General features: G+C 35.2%; 1 long non-coding RNA gene across 1 annotated transcript in view; it reads right to left on the bottom strand.

Annotated features, from left to right (window-relative positions):
* Positions 1-21,829, bottom strand: part of LOC137202875 (uncharacterized) — a 140,825-nt gene that overhangs the window by 105,958 nt on the left and 13,038 nt on the right. The gene's annotated exons all lie outside the window — the stretch shown is intronic.

Below are 21,829 nucleotides of genomic sequence, written 5' to 3'. Positions count from 1 at the left end.
ACGCGCAGCTACCTGGAAAGCCTTGTAGTTTTAGGAAAACGAATGGGAAGAACTAAAACGTATCAGACTGTCATTACCTTTAATTGTAAAAAGATGATAAGGAGGCTGTTTTATGTTAATTTTTTTGCAGATTTAAACACTCGCTAATGAATTCTTTGTCCATGCTTAATCGATTCCCTCTTGAAAAAGGCAAATGACAACTGTGCACATTTGTGGTAATGATCTGAAGTACAGTTTTAGGACTAGTTCTCCGGATACGTTTGACGGATACGTTTGAAAATTTGACATATAATTGACTTACAATCATTTATACTACTGCCGCAGTTGTCATTTAAATCCACTAGATGGTGCAAGGAAACAAATTACACGAGTTTATCTTTCAGTCTTCTTTTGAAAGAAAAACTAGGCACTAAAGACATAATTCATATATATTGATCACATGAACCTAAGGCATTTATTTCATTTATAAGACCATTAAGTCAGTGTGATTATAACTAGATCATCATATACTGTACATCTCTAAAATAATTCAAAGAGAAAATTATATGTATATTTTCTATTGAAGAGGGAGGAAACCTGAAATATGTTAAATACACTGGGAGGTAAAGGAATCTTTTCCTAAAATTGTGCTGCATGAATTGTGGGATCTAGAGCCAGTCTACCTGGGTTTAAATCCTAGATCCAACATTTAACAGTTCTGTTTCCTCATCTGGATAAAGCTAGTTCCCATTTAATAGTTAAAATTAAATGATATTTAAAAAAAATCTTCTTGTGACAGCTTCTTACATGTAAGTAAGCATTCAGTAACTGTCAGCTATTTTAATCATATCAGTTATGGACTTGAATATAAGAACATTTTCCTGTATCTTGTTAGTTTCCACCCCCACCACTGTGAAATAGAGCAGCCTCTTGTACCTTTATACTTTATTAAAATATAGCTCTAGCCAAAGAAACAAAATTTAAAAAACAATACATATTTGTATCTGTCTGATTCTATAATTTCCTTTCCAGAGTAAAGGAAAATATAGACATGTATCTTTCCAGATACAAATAAAAACTTTCTAATGTATATGATCATCCGAACACTATTAGTTTTAGAGTTCATTCTTAATATCTTACTCTATATTTTTATGAGTAGAAGGTTAAGTACCAGTTTAACGTATTGGTTTAGGAGTACTTAGCTGGTACTTGTACCCATACAAATTTTCTGATTGTGTATTTTATCATCCTAAAAAACAAAACCTGGCAGATATGGAGGAATTTGAAAGCCTAAGCTACTTAAGACCCATGCATGACAAGAATATTTTTATCTGGGACATAACTTTTTTTCCATTGCAGCCTTTGTGTAATTTATACATTCTCCATTCAAAAATTGGTATCATGTTTTGATATAAGTTGAAATCTGCATATAGCCATGTGCTAAGCCACAAAATATAATGATCAAGTGCATAAGTTCTTGAGTCAGACTGCCTCCCTCCTACCAGGTACTCTCTATGTGAACTTGCCTTATGTACTTCTGTAAATCAGTTTTCTCATTGTAAAATGTCAATGACAATTCCCATCATAAAAGTTTGCTGTGAGATTTAAACTTGACAATGAATTTAAAAGTCTTCACAAAGTGTCTGACAAATAGTATATAATATTGTTTACCTATCTATTACATGTCTAGTTAGGTAAGAAGATACAGATGTAAATACAATCATTTCCACTCACTCCTCTCCCATGCCTTCTCCAAATTTAATTTAAAGCAATGATTCTCAAATATTAATGTGTATATAAACCACTCAGAGATCCTTTTAAAATGCAGATTATGATTCATTAGCTCTGGAGTAGGACCTGGGTTTTCGCATTTCTAACATATTTGATGCTGCTGGTTCGTGGACCGTACTTTGAGTAGCAAGGAATTAAAAGGGCTTGATAGTGGGCAACTTTTCTTCATAGTGATTGACTCCGATAAAATTTGTTCTCACCAAATTATCATGAGAGACTTTGCATGCTTAATTTTGACAGAAGAAGAATAAGTGATTGTTTTTCTACCCTTTAAATCCTCCTTATATTATGAGAGTTAGAACTCAAATCTGCAATTTATTTAATGCAGAGTGGTAGTCAATAAAGCTTACTTCAAAATATATACAAGAGGCCATAATATTAATTGAAATTCAGATAATCAGGACTATGCCTAGGTTTAGATTTCCTGTATTTTATTATATTTACTCTTAGAAAAAGAACATTCTCATGACACTGAAAATGTGTACTTATGCTCATTGTCACCTCTCTTCTACTTGTATCACTTAAGATGGCCTTACTTCTTGTTAAAACGTACTGAAACTCTTTATGTTAAATCAATGACATGTCACAAAATGAAGTTAGAAAGAACTTCGTTCCACTGCAATTAATAGAGTTGAAGGTATTTAAGCCTTTGGTATGCAAATATTTTTTAAAATAGAAACTCTCCATTATCTAAATCATTTTTCTCAATACAAAGCAAGTAACAGGGGTTGATTCTTCATAAAAGAGTGATCTTCAAAGAATATGTACATCATATATGCTTAAAACATTTAGTGTACAAATTAAGGGAAGTAAAATCGTATTGTGAAATTTAATTGTCTTTGATTATTCTCTTCCCATTCAATAACTGTAATATATGCAGTGGGAGAATCAGGTTTTGCAAAGAGGAGCATCTTTTAAATTATTTAAAGGTTTTTATTAAAGACTGAAATTCCATGTATTTTTTTTGTATTCACATAAAATAAAACAGTGAGACAGCAGAGTGCATTCAGGAATAGACCTGGGAGCCCAAAGACCTGAGTTGCTGTCCTTTTTCTGCCACTAACTTATCAGGTGACCTTTGGCAAAAAGGCGAATTCACATTTGTGAAAACATGGACTCATGTTTTCTGAATATCCCTTTTAAAACCAAATTTCTGTGAATCAAGAAATCTGAGGAGGTACTGGCACAAAAACAGAAAGATCAATGGAACAGGATAGAAAGCCCAGAGATAAACCCATGCACATATGGACACCTTATCTTTGATAAAGGAGGCAGAAATGTACAGTGGAGAAAGGACAGCCTCTTCAATAAGTGGTGCTGGGAAAACTGGACAGCTACATGTAAAAGTATGAGATTAGAACACTCCCTAACACCATACACAAAAATAAGCTCAAAATGGATTAAAGACCTAGATGTAAGGCCAGAAACTATCAAACTCTTAGAGGAAAACATAGGCAGAACACTCTATGACATAAATCACAGCAAGATCCTTTCTGACCCACCTCCTAGAGTAATGGAAATAAAAACAAAAATAAACAAATGGGACCTAATGAAACTTCAAAGCTTTTGCACAGCAAAGGAAACCATAAACAAGACCAAAAGACAACCCTCAGAATGGGAGAAAATATTTGCAAATGAAGCAACTGACAAAGGATTAATCTCCAAAATGTACAAGCAGCTCATGCAGCTCAATAACAAGAAAACAAACAACCCAATCCAGAAATGGGCAGAAGACCTAAATAGACATTTCTCCAAAGAAGATATACAGACTGCCAACAAACACATGAAAGAATGCTCAACATCATTAATCATTAGAGAAATGCAAATCAAAACTACAATGAGATATCATCTCACACCAGTCAGAATGGCCATCATCAAAAAATCTACAAACAATAAATGCTGGAGAGGGTGTGGAGAAAAGGGAACACTCTTGCACTGCTGGTGGGAATGTGAATTGGTTCAGCCACTATGGAGAACAGTATGGAGGTTCCTTAAAAAACTACAAATAGAACTACCATATGACCCAGCAATCCCACTACTGGGCATGTACCCTGAGAAAACCAAAATTCAAAAAGAGTCATGTACCAAAATGTTCATTGCAGCTCTATTTACAATAGCCCGGAGAGGGAAACAACCTAAGTGCCCATCATCGGATGAATGGACAAAGAAGATGTGGCACATATATACAATGGAATATTACTCAGCCATAAAAAGAAACGAAATTGAGCTATTTGTAATGAGGTGGATAGACCTAGAGTCTGTCATACAGAGTGAAGTAAGTCAGAAAGAAAAAGACAAATACAGTATGCTAACACATATATATGGAATTTAAGAAAAAAAATGTCATGAAGATCCTAGGGGTAAAGCAGGAATAAAGACGCAGACCTCCTAGAGAACGAACTTGAGGTTATGGGGAGGGGGAAGGGTGAGCTGTGACAGGGCGAGAGAGAGTCATGGGCATATACACACTAACAAACGTAGTAAGGTAGATAGCTAGTGGGAAGCAGCCGCATGGCACAGGGATATTGGCTCGGTGCTTTGTGACAGCCTGGAGGGGTGGGATAGGGAGGGTAGGAGGGAGGGAGACGCAAGAGGGAAGACATATGGGAACATATGTTTATGTATGACTGATTCACTTTGTTATAAAGCAGAAACTAACACACCATTGTAAAGCAATTATACCCCAATAAAGATGTTAAAAAAAAAAAAGAAAGAAATCTGAGGAAATAGATTTCACCAAATGAAGGGTCAAGTCACTTCTTATGTACTGGCCAACAAAGTTCAAATGTTGGATCCTGAGGGTTTTCTTACCCCAAACTAATCTGCTGTACTACCTAGGGCATCTTGAAGCATCTCCACATGTTTGGGTTAAGGGCATTATTCATCTACTGAATACCAGGTGCGTGTTGTAATTATCTTGCCTAACATCTGAAGATGTTGCCTGTACCTGTATGTGGTCACTTTTAGTTGAAAATTTGATTTTATCTAGTGATTTTGACTCCTATGAAATCCATTTTCATCTATAAAATATTAGTTAAAACTTTACTTCCTTTTCTTTAGTTACCTAGGTTTTTAAGGTAAGTGAATAGTAAATCAGAGAGAGAGAGAACATTTGACTATATTGTCTTCTTTTATTCACAGGACCATGCTTTATGTCAGAAATAAGCTATATAGTATTATGCCTTTTTGTCTGTAATTTGCTAAAAGAAATATATGTGTGTCATAGCTCAACAGTAAACACTCACATGTTTTTCTAGGCATGACCAGCTTGAAGTTTCAAATCCATCCCCTGCTTAAATACATTCTTCAGGATTTGCATTTAAAAACTGATTATCATGACTTGCATGAGATTCTGAGATGCCAAAATTTGATATTAGATAAGGGTGCCATGCTAAAATTGCAATGTCAAAAATAAATTTATGATTTTAATCTGCCCTACTCAATTGTGAAATCAAGGTGACAGTGAACTTTGGCATTTATGACAACTCTGGCTTACGCTCTACTAAAGAAGAAAACCCTGTACTCCTGAGCTAACTACAGTTAGTAAGTAGGGTAGTATGCTAATCTAAAATAACATTTTAGGACTTAGCATAACACAGTCTTCTTTAAAAAATTGATCTTTTGATAGATAATTGATCAGCATCATTTTGATCTATGGAAAGGCTCTCTGGAATTATTTCCACATATTTGCATGTACAGGAAAATGTCAAAAATATTTTTCAAGTGTTTGTGACACTGCCTTTGAAGATTATAAGCTATTTCTTAAATAAAAATATAATAATTATTGCTGGCCTCTCCCTATGTGAGAGAGTCGGCCTGGTAGTGCAGAGAAGGATATCTGTTTACCTTATATATGAATATAAGGATGGGCCCAGAAAAATTTAAACTTAAACACTGAAAATCATTTCTTTTAAAAAAAATTATTTATTTAGACTGTGCGGCATGTGGGATCTTCCGGACCAGGGCACGAACCCATGTCCCCTGCATTGTCAGGCGGATTCTTAACCACTGGCCACCAGGGAAGTCCTTGAAAATAATTTCTGATTAGGCAATGCTGATGTGATATGGCAACAACTAACAGAGACTTAAAAAAAAAACCAACCTTATTTAGGAGAATTTCAAGCGTACAAAAGAGTTGCAAGACTATTACAAATAATAACTTCTATATACCTACTCTTCACCCAAGTTTACTTAACATTTTGCTCCTTTTACTTTCTCCATCTCTCTCCCTCCCTCTCTCTCTTTCTCTCTATCTCCCCTCCCACACCCCACCGCTGCCCCCTCCTCGCTGAGGTTTCCTTTTCACAAACTACTCTGAACTATTATTTTTCCTAATCTATTTGGTCAGTAAATTGCACATATCTTTCCCTATTATCCCTAAATATTCAATGTGTGTGTGCCTTAAGAACAGGCATTCTTTTATATCACCACAATACAATGAGCGAATTTAGGATTTTGACTTGTTTAGGAATTACCTAATATCTTAAGTCTAAAATAAACTTCATATACAAATATTTCCAGTTGTCCTAATAATGTCCTTTACAGTAATTTTTCCCCTGGATCTAATCCAAGATTACATATTGCCTTTACTTACTGTGTCTATTCAGTTTCCTTTAATCTGGAAGAGTTATATAGCAGAGAATTTTGAGAATAAAAGGATATTGTACACAAGTTCAAATACATTCCATTTCAATAGAATATAAGTAGAATAAAAAATATTTTTAAAGACATGCAATTTCCCTAATTAAAGCCTTGATTATGGTAAAAATATATCTTAGCAGATCAGGATGCTGTAGCAATGTTGCTTGAAAATAAAGTTGATGATGAAGAAAGTTTATCTACCAGGGTAAGTTTGCAGTGCTGACATGTCAGGGTTTTTTTTGACATAGATGCCTTCTGGAACTTCTATTACATCCATTTTTAGATATATTTAATGACAGTAATATTGATTCCTTCCCTGCTAACGCATGTACTTCAGGAGATCTTGATCTCGCTAACTCTAGTTTTGCCAAGCACAGTACTTTTCAGAAATATAACCCTCAAGGCTGACGAAGAGTTTCTATCATGATGTAAACTGTTGCTTGGGCCTGTCCTGATTAGTAAAACATGCCTTTTGGTTGCTAGTACACATCAGAGTAAACCAATGGAAAGTAACATCTAAACTTAGGAATCATTGAAAATAAAATCATGGCTTTCTTCACTAAACAGTCTAATAGTAAAAGGAGGAAACTATAATAATATATTCAAGTCTGATTAAAAAAATTAAGGCCAGAGATGTTAAATGAATTGTCCAACTAGTTGGTGGAAGAATTAGAACTAGATGTTAAGGTTTCTAACTCCGAATTTTCTTTCTGTTACACAATGGTGTCTCCAGTACATACTTTAATTTCAAAAAAGTCAGTAGTGACTACTTCCTATAATGTATTTGGTAAAAACACTTTAGAGTCAGTGTTAATATGTAATACATCAAAATCTTACTGCTGGGCTTCCCTGGTGGCGCAGTGGTTGAGAGTCCGCCTGCCGATGCAGGGGACATGGGTTCGTGCCCTGATCCGGGACGGGAAGATCCAACGTGCCGCGGAGCGGCTGGGACCGTGAGCCATGGCCGCTGAGCCTGCGCATCCGGAGCCTGTGCTCCGCAATGGGAGAGGCCACAACAGTGAGAGGCCCGTGTACCGGAAAAAAAAAAAAAAAAAAAAATCTTACTGCTAATGTAGCATGCACCAGCGGCCAAAAGCATAAAATATTTTTTAATCATTCTTTGCTTATCCACAAGGTGCTAAAACTCATAAAGTGATGCTCTACACAATGTGCTCTTTAATTTGTTTTATGCTAGAACTTTAAAAGGAGAATTTTTCAGATTAAGAAACCATGTATTCAACAAAAGATCATAAACTTAATTTAGAAATGTATTTTGAGAGAGTTTTAAGAATCAGATGTTCACAGAAAAGTTTTTACTGCCTGAAAGTAGTGTTATTTTTAGAAGTTTTTCAACAAATTGGTTTTAAGTTGTTCAGTGCAACATTGTTTCTTTCTATGTTTTTTCCTTCTTTTTCCGTAGTTCTTTGCTTTCAAGTTATAGAGAAGTTTTCCTGTAATTAATTGACCATACTTTTTTCTAATTTGACTAATGTCCATTAGGTTTGTTTTTATCTTTTCCCATCGAGAACTGTCTCATATTTTCTTAAGTCAAGCTGTTAGACTGGTGGGTGGGATGCTTTTACTTCTTATAGTCCACAGACAGGCATCTGGCAATGGCCACCATGTGAGAGATTAATTTTCTTCTCAAAAATCCTGGTAAATGTAGAATTAAGAGCAAATTTAGGTACTAACATGAGGGTATCTCAGAATCTCTCACAGTTTAATTATAGATTCTTTTTTATTAAAGTAACTCTAGTTTCTCTTGTTGGACTTAAACTCATTTCATATTACCTCTTTTTCCTTCGTTTACCTGAAACCGCTCTTTGCTTTTCAATTCTCAGAGGAATTCCAGAAACTTGATTTGTCCCTATTGTCAGAGATCATTAGTTGTCTTCTAGCCTCACTTTTTTATATTTGCTAAAACATCATTCTTATGTTATCTTACCCTAACTTTACCCAGTTCTCAGTCTGTATGAACATCACTGTCTACTGTTATCTTACTACTTCTCACTCCATATGAACATCACCATTATTTATGTATTGTATGTGCCTACTTTTGCTTCAAAGGCAGAGTTGAGTAGTTGCAACTGAGACCATATGGCTTGTAAGCCTAAAATATTTACTATATAGTCCTTTAAGAAAAAGTTTACTGCTATGGTTCTGTTAGAAGGACAAAATAATAGAGAAAGAATTATTATTATCCTTCACTTTTATTATTTTGTTGCCCGACTACTGCATTATCTTTCTGGAGGATATAAGAGGAAGCTGGAGATACCACCTCTATAATCTGCTTTTAGCTTTTATTGAACACAATTGAGAATTCAGAAATCTTCATTTTCTACCCTTAATAGCATAGGGAAGAAAATTGACAGAGGAGGATGCTTCACAATTATTAGATCAATTGGAAGATAAATTCAAAGAGACAGATAACAGTACTCTAATGATAATGGTGAAATGGATTATGGATGTGAAATGGATCGTGTAAGTGGAGTCTTAGACAATTAGACAATGAGTCTTCAGATGACAATATCTAGATGAATTTTTCTAGAATATATACGTGAACAATATATTTCCAAGAACAAAGGGAGTAGGTGATTTAATCCAGTTCTTGTTAAATAGGAAATACTTCATCAGGCAATGTTTTACAGTAAGGACCTAGACTATCCTATTTTGCTGAAAGTAGGTGTTTTCATCTTTATTCATCTTTTATGATGTTCGTGTGCCAAAATTTACATATTACAAAGAAGTTTGTAATGTTTAAATTTATTTAAAAATTTTGAATATAGCTGTTTTCGACTATCTTTTTATTCTTACCTCTGTGAATTATTTATTAAATGACAAAATTATTTTTAGGAGTTCATTGGGTCCACATAAAAAATGATGGTGATAATTTTCTTGATATACTGAGGGCTAAATATTAATGACAAGAAAGAAAGAAGAAACAAATAAAAAGGAATGAACTTAGGCAAGTTAGATTTAGCGGTTTTAAGTCATAGTTGTTAAAAATTAATGTAATATTTCTGTATTTATGTTAAGCGTTTTTCTCTGAGAGAGAGCCTGTCTGCATCCCACGCACAATCTCAAGGATTCCAATGTAAATAAATTTATTGGCTTTTATAAAAAAGCTTTCTTTTAAAACATACAAGTGGCATGTGCCCTTGAAATAAGTCTGTGCAGTGAAATTCTCTTCTGGTCAAAAATGGATGCTCTTACCAACTTTTATTTTACGCGGGCTTCTCACTGTTGTGGCCTCTCCCGTTGCGGAGCACAGGCTCCGGACGCGCAGGCTCAGCGACCATGGCTCACGGGCCCAGCCGCTCCGCGGCATGTGGGTTCTTTTCGGACCGGGGTACGAACCCATGTCGCCTGCATTGGCAGGCGGACTCTCAACCACTGTGCCACCAGGGAAGCCCACCAATCTTCTTTAGATCAGATGTCAGGTTCCTGGAGTTACTTTGTTTTGTAGTTTTCCTTTGTGGGCCTGCCTTTTCACTTTATTTTTAATTCAAGCAGATGTTTCTCTAGATATATTTTCATGTGTTTACCTCTGGTTTGATAAGTTTTCCTCAGGAATTTTAATGAAATAACAAGGCAGCTTTTTTTCTTAGCCCCCAGATACTTGCTCCCATAAATCCTACATATATAAACAAAGTACGGCGTAGAATACAAGAAAAAGTATATATATATATATATATATACCCTTAAATCAAGATGAGCTAAGAGAAAAAGAAACTTAAACTTCTCTTCTTACACCTGAAATAATCAAGCCAATCTTTGGTACTGTACATATTGACACTTGCTGATGCAGGGGAGACAGGTCAAGTTAATAGTTTCAGGCTTAAAGTAGGCAGTTTGCAAGCTGACAAAGATTTACTCATTTTTTACCACTCTTCCCTACACAGAATACATTATAATTCTATACAGATCTCACTGTATAATGTTGGTTTTTTAAAGGAACAACAACATGGAAGAAGAAAAGAAATGGGAGAAAGGTGGGAGAGATCTTATTGGTTTCTGATTTGATGCCAATAACTGCTTGCATTAAGGTCTCAATACAGTAAACTCATTACATCTACTCTCTAGTCTCTTTCAGCAGTAAGTTTTTCTATATTCATTTTTGTTATAAAGGCATAAATGGCAGTTAAATCCAGGGACACTGAAGTTTTAACCTGGGCCACTTACTATTTGTATGACCCTAGGCGATTCTAGTAACAGCTCAGATTTAGTTAGTTCATCTGTAAAATGGACATTGAAATAGTGCTTTCCTTATAAGGAATTGTGAAAGCAAAATAAAATGTAAATTACTTAAAAGAATGTTGGGCATTAAGTATTCAGTAAACACAACGTATTTTTATAGTGATGTAGGAGAAATACTGATCTTTGAACTCAAATGACTTTGGTTTTCAATCACTTATTCCTATATTCAGTAAATATTGAGGGTTTTTTTTTCTTTGTGTTTGGAAGTTAAGGTACAGTGATAAAGGGGTCCAATTCTTCTTTCAAGGAGCTACTTAGTGGAGATCGAGTGATAAACATAAACTCATATAATTAAGGGTTATGAGAACTCATAAAAATGTGCATAGAATTCAGTAGGCATACTCAAAATGAAGCTGTCAGTTCTGTGTGCAGAGAAGGGAAAATTTTGTGGGAATGTGACCCTTTGTTTAGGACTTAGAAGAGGAATACATATTGCTTGTCAGTAGTTACAGGTGGAGTGAGGGATATTTTAGGTGGAGAGAGGAGCATGATAGAATAGAGGTATGAAATAACATTGTATTCGTTATCTGTTGTGTTACTCATTATAGCTAGAGTGGAAGAAAACGTGTCTACAATCTGAGGATGGGATGGAGGAGAGGCTGGAAAAAATTTTGTGGTCATTGAAGGGTTTTTAGAGATTTTTATATTGGAAAGGTTATCTAGAATCAATGTGGAGGAATGGAATGTGAAATGAAATGTTATAAAACCATGGGCAGGAAGGGTAACACGAAGACTGTTTTAGTCCGGTGAGAAATCATAGATTCATGAACTAATACAATAGCACTGAAGATGGAGGAAAGGAAAAATTGTGGTAAATACATAAGGCATCAAATTGATAGGATTTGTTTGGGTTGCAATAAGAAAAACCTCACAAAATGACAGAACAAATGAAATGAGATATTTAAATCAAAGTGCTTTGTAAAATATAAAGCTGTGTATGATTTTCAGTTGTTATCCACATTCAAGATTATATAATCAATGACTTTAAAGACACAATATTTGTCCGACAAAATATAACTGTTGTCTACTCTTAAAAATTTTAAGGCTTTAAATTGTATTTTAAAATACAATCTTTCAATCTTTGTCTAGAGACTGTCCTAATAATCCTAGTATATTTGTGGGAACATATGCCACCTCGATAACTGTTTCCACGTAATTCAAGCTTCTTGTATACTTACAACATCTGATCAGATTTACCAAGCCTTAAGATTTTACCAGAAGATACAACCTGTTTACACACACACACACACACAATCGGGTTAAACTAAAGGAATTATTGAAGTAGTAGAGTTACAGACAAATTTTCATAGTGCTTTAGCTATAAGAATAAAATTTATAAGAATAAAATTGGAGGCATAATTCAAAATGGATTCACATCGTACCCATTTTTAAAGTGAGGCTTGACTTGTCTTCATTTGCGTAGGTAACTAGGAAGCAGCAAGTTAATTTTTAAGTGATAATCATTTTTTTTTTTCACAGCACTAGCTAAAACCTTTGGTGGCCAAAATCCTATAAACCTTGACAGACAACTACCCTACATGAACTCTAGGTCTTTGACTCATTTATTGTTAGAGGAATCCAGCCGTGCCTGGCATGAGTTTAAAAACATTCAGAGATCTCGTTCTCATATTCCACATTTTGGGGCCATTTATCCATTGACATTAGGTCTGCCACATCTGTTCATGCATTTAAATGAAAGTTAAAGACTTTCCTTTTTGATCAAGTTTTAGTGTTTTCATAATTTATATGCACCACACTAATCTAGAAAAGTTTGTTCAGAGCAATTTTCTCTGTTTTATCTGTCAATGGTATTTTTACGCCTTTTATCCTGCAGCCTTTAAGATGTGATGTGAATAAAAACAGCTTTCTAAATAAAGATTGATTGTCTGGTAACAGTTACACAGTAAACAACAGTCTTCAGATGAGACTTTTAAAATACATATTTTAAAATGATGTAATGATATATATCATTGTTGGTTTAAATGATAGAATGGCACATATCTTTTTTTTTTTTTTTTTGCGGTACGCGGGCCTCTCACTGCCGCGGCCTCTCCCCTTGCGGAGCACAGGCTCCGGACGCGCAGGCTCAGCGGCCATGGCTCACGGGCCCAGCCACTCCGCGGTATGTGGGATCTTCCCGGACCGGGGCACGAACCCATGTCCCCTGCATCGGCAGGCGGACTCGCAAGCACCGCGCCACCAGGGAAGCCCATGGCACATATCTTAATTTATTGGAATGTACACAAAACTATCCTCAAATGACATTAAAGTTAAATTGGGAATTTTTTAAGAAAAATTTTGACAAATGCTTTGTTCAAATGGCTGAAAACATCTGTGTACAATGCTTTCTTAATATGGACGCTGGAACAACCTTTTTTTTTTCCCCCATGGAGTTTGATTCTGTCCTACTGAGAGGAATATCTTTTGTTGGGATTGAATGAAATTCCCAATCGAGTCCACAGGTCAAAAAATCTGGTCTTAATTAAATTTCCTTCCCTTAATCTTCAACAATCTTTCTAACAACTTTTCAGTCTACTGAAAGAAAAGCGAGTGTTTGGAAGAAAAGCTTCTAGCTTTTCCTATACAAAGAAGTTTGTTGGATTTATATTTACGTTACTTCATTAAAAAATATGATGTGCATCAAATGAGTTAGATTATTTTTATTGATCCTCAGTGAAAAGTGAACTTATGCCTATAAAAGAAAAATGTAAAATACCTTTTAAAACTTGTGGTAAAATGTAACACTACTTGGAATAAATATAAGGAATCACAATAACAAAATAATAACAATAATAAAATAATATATATTATAAATGGAATTGCATCAATCACCATCAGAAGGAATAGAATATGTCCAGAGATACTTTGGTAAAACAGCTCCCCCGGACTCAGTAAACACATGAACATGTACACATTTACTCTGACACACCGCTCTGGAATTTAACCAAACCTTTTTTTTTTTAAACTCAAGAAAGTTCCAAATAGGGTTTGTATTTTTCCTCTCTAATAATCTCAATTTATATATTTAAGCATATATTCTACTCTCATATGTGTGTTTTAAAGACTTAGAGTAAGAATCTGATTTCTCTTTTGTTCAAACAATTCCTAAATTAGATCCTGAGTTCCGATCACTTTACTGAGTTCCAGAGTAGCACGTCTACCTGCCTGGATGATATCCTCATTTGGTTATCTATTGGGTATCTCAAACATCTTTACATGTCTTAAACACAAATTTTGATTTTCCCTCCATCCTTGTCATAAAAATGCTTCTCTCTGTTTTTCCTGTTCCAGCTCATAACACTGTTCAACCAGATAGCCAATCCAAAAGTCTAGGACTCAATCTTGAGTTCTCTCTGTTAATTATGTCTGTATCCATCTTTTAGCATCCTGTGCACTTGACATCAAAATGCATCCCATTTTGGGGATGTATTACCCAAATGCATTACCATTTTTCACTCCTTGAATTACCACTACCTCATGACCATGCCACCATCATGTCCCACCTCAGTTGTGGCAATAGTCCCCTACCTGGTATCTCTACTTCCACACTTTCTTCTCTATAGTTCATTTGACCTAGAACAGACAGAGTGATACACACATACATACACACACACAACACACACACATTTAAAGTTCTAATATATTTCCTTGACATTTAGTGCAAAATCTCAACTCTTAGGCCACAGTGTTCCGTATAATATGACAATTGGCTCCCTTTCCAACTCCATCTTGACCTTTATCCACTCTGCTCCATCCACAATGTCCTTTTTGCTGTTCCTTGACAAGTTAGCTCTCATCTCAGACAATTTAAACTAGTTATTCAGTTAGTGTGAAATACAATTCTCCCACATCTTTACAGGGTTCTTTCTCTCTGAAAATTCAGGTTCTTCTCACCTATCTCATTAGAGAGGTTTTCTCCAATGAACTTACCTAAAATAGCCTCCTCTTTGTTTTCTCTACTCTCACTTTATCTTGCTTAATTTATTTGTATACCCAGTTTCTATCTGCAACAATTCATTTGTTTATGTATTATCCTTTATCCCCCTCATTAGAATTTAAGTAAAAGTAGGTCAGACACTTCTTCTTGGTAATTGTTATATCTTACTCAAAATATAAGTGATGAATGCATGAATTAATGGATAATTCAAACTTTATCTGGAATTAATTTTTCAGCTTTCGTTTCTTACTTTTATACTCTAACATAGGAATCAGACATGCAGGATGTGTGAAGCATGTATAGGTGCTTTGGGATTATTGCCTTTATATTGCTCTGTGACCTTAACTACATCAATTCGATCAATTTGCCTTATTTTCTTCATTTTGAATAGTGTACATATAATTGCTTGAGAGATGAAAAATTGACTTTTGTTTCAAAGTTACAGTGAAAGTAGTATATCTGAAAAAGTTGAATATATATGGGGAAAGCCAATTAGTAATATCATGAGTAAGGGTGTATTAAAATGCATGTATTTCTTTCAAAGCAGACTAAAGTCCAAAAAGATTACCATTCAACTTTATAAGAAATGGAGAAACTGAGATACTAAAATTTTTTTAAGAATAAAATACCTCATCAAATAAATTATATGTTAAACCATGCAGTCCCTTGGCTGTTTATTGAGAATGTTAACAACTCTGTAGGCTCTTGCTTCTCCTCCTTGCACAAAGATTTGTTCCAATTATGATTTTTTTAAAGTATTTTATTAACCAACTCCTACTCCCAATTTTAGTGTTTTACTTCTGTTTTGAAAACTGCTATCTTTGAGAATTGTTTTCCATGGAAGTAATTTGTGAAAATGGGATCCTGATCTTAGGCATCATTGCCTTAATTGTCGTGACTCACAATTTAAAGAAGTTATTTTCTCTGTGGGTTAAAAATCAATCCACAAGGAAATATACATATCCACCTTTTGAAACCTAGACTTAACATGTATAAACTTTCAAGAGAAGGTTCATCTAGCTCTGTATCTCCTTATCATTGCTTCCCATATCAGGTTACCAATGTTCAGCCTTAAGGTTCAAGCAAGGAACAACACAACTTGAAAAGTGCCAGTGTAGGATTTAAAGAATCTTTCATTCAATTAAAAAAAAAGAAAGAAAAAAAAGTGCTATTCTCTTCGGAGAAATTATCAAGGAAGGAATTTCAGGGAGATGCTCTAGTAAAGCGTTAGGTTGGGGCTTGTTATTATGGTGGCAACTTGAAATATTGAGCTAAACTTGTTAAATTTATTATCTCTAAATATAGCTGGAAACGTTAACACAGAGAGATGGAAATACATTTAATTTCAGGGCGGAAATGATAGCTGTAACATTATCATGTAAGGGACAATTCGAGATAAATCTCTTCACAGAGTTGCAATAACTTTATTTAAATTTGATTTAGTTATGCCTTATTCATAGTGTTGTGGTAAATGTTAAATGCAGAATACAGAACAAAATTTGTACATTTTAATGTACTGTGTAAATGTTTTTATTATTAGAATACATTTCATCGTTTCATTGTGTCCCTTAATAGATCTTTTCTCTCATAGCTATGTCTCGAATTTGAATTTCAATGGATCCTTCAGTTTTCTCCATAGTAGGCAATTTTACCTTGGGCTAGTTTGGAAGAAAGCAAAATCAAAGCTAATGGCTTGTTGCTCATATAATTTTGGGTTATATTTTTTTCTCCCTCTCTTTAATTTTCTTGACATACAGAAATATGTGAGAAGGGAGAAACCCATGGCTGCTTATTGGGAATAGCTCATTCTTCAATGGCCTGCTTATTGCTGTACCAGGCAGTCTTACATGTGTGGTAGTGCAAGTTCTCAGCCTCTGGCCATCAAGAAAGAAAATGAGAGCTCTCTGTGGGACTTCAACATGATACAGTCCATAGAGATGCTCTGCCTTGGGTTGTCTTGTCTGAAGATTTCATCAATTCAATTGGGAATAGATTTGACAAGGTAGGTAGGAGCTAGAACCGAAAGTTAGACTTCTAGTTCAAAATGGGTGGTTGTATATTCCCTATTTGCCTAAATACGCATCTGCATTTTTGTTAGAGGATTTTTATTTATTTTTACTGATTTCATGTGGGCACAATCTCAACCCCTGATATATGCTTTATATTTTTCACCAACTTTCTTCAATGTAATCCTCATATATGGTGGTGTAACTAAACACACTCTAAAGAACTTAATTTTTACTGGTGTTACTTGCAATTATGATATGCAAATACTTATTAAATGAACGGGGAATTATCATCAGAGTTAGACAAGGTCAAAGATAGGGAAAGCAATGTAATATCCATAGAAGCAATTGTTCCCCTTATTTCCTGGAAATGTGTCTCCTTGCGTGGAAATTATATATTATACATTTCAGGATGCATATGGTTAAATATATCCATGCTTATATTAGGTGTACTCTAAAATAATCCCTCCTAGCTGTTTCTTTGTTTTCCACATATATTTTCTTAAACCAACCCAAATCATTTCTAGGATAAATGAGTATGTTAAAATGTTAAATCATGTCACTCCTCTAGAGAAATCTTTCCAGTGGCTTTCTATCTAGGAATAAAGTTAAAATTCTTTGTCCTTCAAGACCCTACAGTATCTACCCCCATCATTTCTCTGAAATCATCACTTACTTCTTTCTCTCACTAGCTCTTAAGTCACACTGTTCTGGTTGCAGTTCTTTAAACATACCACACTCACTTTTGACTTATCATCTTTTCATCGGCTATTCCTTCTACCAAGAAAACCTACCCCAGATATCCATATTATTAACTTTTAAATCTCATTCAAGTTTTTGTTCCAGTGTGTTTCCATGAGTTCTTCATTGACTGCTCCATTTAAAATTACAAGCTGCTTCCCCCTACCATGGACTTGGATTCCTGATGCTACACAACACCCCAAATTATATTACTAGGTGTGTGTGTGTGTGTGTGTGTGTGTGTGTGTATATATATATATATATATTTTTTTTTTTTTTTCCGGTACGCAGGCCTCTCACTACCGTGGCCTCCCCCTCTGCGGAGCACAGGCTCCGGACGCGCAGGCTCAGCGGCCATGGCTCACGGGCCCAGCCACTCCGCGGCATGCGGGATCCTCCCAGACCGGGGCACGAACCTGTGTCTCCTGCATCGGCAGGCGGACTCTCAACCACTGCGCCACCAGGGAAGCCCACCAGGTATATTTAATCCTGCTTTTCTGAGGCATTACAATATACTTATTTCACTTATGCTGTCTCACCATAGTTCATTTATTGCTAAACCCAAGTCCTTCCATCGAACAAATAGGAGCGATCTTTACTGAATCAGCAGAGCGGGTTAACCCCCAGTGTTCTGACTCTATATAGTACACTCAACCTTCCCTTTTTGTACTCTTCATCAATTTTTCCTTTGATTTCTGGGTAGAAGGTATATACTTTCAAATTTATGACTGCCACAAAATCCAAAATGAGCATTATTGTATCACCCATAAGTGAATTAAACAGTAATTTTCCTTTAGCACTAGAAATAATCTTGCCAATCAAAGTATATTAGCTTCTTCCAGTTTAAAATGGAGAGTTTTAGGACTAATATGATTCTCTCCTATTCCTCTTTCTTTAATCTCCAAAGGCCACCTAAATCCAGGATGGAGGTAGGGAGGTGACCTTAAGGAAGGGGCATTTGCTTTTTGGGCTATTCTCTGTTCTCACCGAGTTCAGCCATGATGTGAATTATTTTGTCTATACTATGGCCAATCACTGCTATTGCTGCATATTTATTTTTGCTTAATATTTTAGAAAAGTTTTAATTTTGAATAGTTTTAGACTGATAGAAAAGTTGCAATGATAGTGCAAGGAGTATACCCCACACCCAGTTTCCCTTATTATTAACATCTTACATTAGCATGCTACATTTGTCAGAACTAATGAACCAATACTGATATATTATTATCAACTACTCTCTATGCTTTTTTTCAGATTTCATTAGTTTTCCCCTAATATCCTTTTTTTAATACAGGATCTTATCTAGGATACCACTTTGCATTTAATCATTATGTCTCCTTAGGCTTCTCTGGGCTGTGGTAGTTTTGCAGACTCTCCTTGTTTTTGATAACCTTGACACTTTTGAGGAGTACTGGTCAGGTATTTTCTAGACTTTCCCTCAAATGGGATTTGTCTGATGATTTCCTTATGGTTAAACAAGGCTTAGTGGTTTTGTGGAAGAAGACCATAGCACATCATATAAAGGGTACAAGCTATCAACATGATTTACCATTGGTTATGTTAATGTTGATCACCCATCTAAGGTGGTGTTTGCCAGGTTTCTGTACTGTAAACTACACACACACACAAACACCTTTCATAGTTTACTCTTTGAAAGTCATTTATTGGGTGGGAATTATATTCCACCTCCTTGAGAGGGGAAAATCTACATAAATTATTTGTCTTTATCTTTAGATTTGTCTTTACTCCCAAATTTACTGATTTACTAAATAATTTATATCAATATTGACTCATGGATATTTATTTTATGTTTTAAGTTATAATACAATACTATGATATTTATTTTGTTGCGCACACTGTTCCATCTTTGGCTGTTGGGGGAACTTTCAGGGTCCCTTGACTTAACCCCAACATTCTGGATTTTAAGCACTTACTTTCTGGCACTACAAAATGCTCCAGGCTCATTTCGTATGTTATCTGCCACAGTTCCAGACTCAGCTCGTCTTCAGGGAGCCTTGGTTCCTTTTATTGAAGAATGGTATTAAAACTTAACATCTGGCTTCTAGGTCTACTCATTGCTGTTGAGTCATTGGTTCTAGGCCCTCCTTGTGGACATAACTAGGACATATATGTATGTATACTAACCGGTGTATAAACCTGTATCCATAATTATTTCTGTACACACACGCACACACACACACATATACGGTGGTTTCAAAATTCTTAACCTGTACCATCATGAGAAAATAACTGTAGAGCTGGAGTAAAGATTATGTACATTTTCTTTTGTCTTCAGTCTTATGATCTAGTCATTTCCAAAGTTATTAGGTCAGCACCTCTCTTCTTCCACCTCCTATAGTTAGGTTATATCATACATTTTTAACACAGAGTTGTTTGTCACAAATCCATTGGGCACTCCATTCTAGACCCCCACCCTCTACTTGATCTTTTCTTTTTTCAATTTGTACACATTACGGTTCACTCTTTCTATCTACCACTAGAGAACTATACAGAATAGAATCATGGCTCTAAAAAATCCTCTGTACTTTACCTATTTGGTAGGCAGTTAAATTACTTGTGGATTCTTACTGATTCTGTTAGTGTGGTTTTAGACTTTGTCAAGATAGGTCTATTTGATTTTGTCCTTAATTAGAGGGTGTTACCTTTATTCCAAAAGAATGTCCTTTCTGAGCTCTCAGTTGAGTACCTGAAATCCTCAGCAATGTGTCTTGTCTCTAAATGGGCCATAACTGCAGTATTTTCGATCCTTGTGTGACCACTGTTTTCTCCATTCAGTCTTAGTCCAGCACTATCTACTTTCTGCCGAGGCAAGTAGGGTCTTTCTGTCAGCATGCATAGCATAGCCTTCAGCCAAAAACTCAGGGTGAACCCTCAAAGAAAATTCTCTGGCTCCTTTGTTCAACTTCTTCCTTTCCAGGAACCTGCCCTGAAAATTCCATCCACTTCAGCACTATAGATTTCTGATCTCTGCTTCTATAGCTCAGCAATGCCACTACGTCACTTGGGCTCCATTCCCCTGATACAAGTAAAGGAAGTATCTGTACTTAGAGTACTGCTGTGTCCCTTCTCTTAAAACTGACAGTACTGCTTTGCCTATAGTTCAGTACATTAAAAAATCCTCATATATTTTGCCTGATTTTATAGTTATTTATAGTTGGAGATCACATAAGATACCAGTTACATTTTTGATGGTTGGAAATTTAATTGTCCCATAAATAGACTTTTATTATTATTTCAATGCTGGAAATTTTTGAATGGTTGAAAATTAAATTTGTTGTATAACTATTAACTTATCACTCTAAAACTTCTACAGCCAGTAATATTTCCTGGCACATTTATGACCCATTCTTGGAATATAACTGTACTCTTGCTAAAGTTTTGGGAATCTGTGGTTTATAGTGTAAACTTTATGCTATAATTTGTTGAAGATTTGCTTTTGATATTCTAAGCCAAACTTTAGGAATACCAAACAGTTATTATATTTTTCAAGTACTGATCCTGGAGATAAAATGGTCACCTATTACTGAACAAAAGTCTAGAAGGTGAGTATGTTTTCAAGACTGTTTTGGACCTTATGACCAAGAAATTAACACTGTTTTTGTTATAGTTTTGGATGACGGAGTATTACCTCAAAATCTAGTTTAAATTCAAAAAAGGGACACATAGCTAAAAGTATTACTGGGAAAAAAATACACAAGAGAATAAATCAAAATATTATCCACTAAACCAGTCTTTTCTCTAGGCTTAATATACCATGGGCATTTTATGCATACGACATACCATCTGAGAGTAACATTAATTCTTTTTAGAGTCCTGGAATACACCTGCAGGAATATACTTTTCTGTGTATTATCTGCTTTTAACAGGAAAAAATGAGCTTGGGAAAGTAAAACTAATTTAATGTCTGTCATGCAAACTTCTACCTATATCTCACTACATATATATCCATACTTAGGGGAATTTTAGTATAAGAAGGAAGAATCCTAAGGATTCGGTTCACATAGTAACAATGAAAAAGTACCTCAGAAGAAAACAAGCAAAAGTTCTTAAGCTATTAAATCATTAGAAGGTTAAAGCTTTATCCTGTAGTAAGGATTGTGCTGGTTACACTGTAAAACAGAGCACCTTAGTGACATGGTGATGTATTTCCCCTCCTCAATTTCAGTTTGTATCGTGTGATTATTTCCAAAGACATACTAGGTTCTGACATGGCTTTTTTTTCCCTGGTAAATACATTTCAAAAAAATGAGCTTTGTGTTGACTTCCTTTTCTGATATGTTTTTCTAATGTCAATTTAAGAAATTAACCAGTATAACATAACACACCAAAAGGAGATAAAATTCCTAATGTTGACACACTGTACATCTGACCTAAATCATCATAGGTTGTGGTGTGAATGTGGTGTTACATTTACGTGTTTTGATGATGACTTATTTTTAAACTAAGGTGAAAGGGA

This window comes from Pseudorca crassidens, chromosome 11 (genome assembly GCF_039906515.1).
Source record: "Pseudorca crassidens isolate mPseCra1 chromosome 11, mPseCra1.hap1, whole genome shotgun sequence".
Classification (NCBI taxonomy): Eukaryota; Metazoa; Chordata; class Mammalia; order Artiodactyla; family Delphinidae; genus Pseudorca; species Pseudorca crassidens.
The sequence above is the reverse complement of the archived record's forward strand: the minus strand, read 5'-3'. Positions and strand labels throughout refer to the sequence as shown.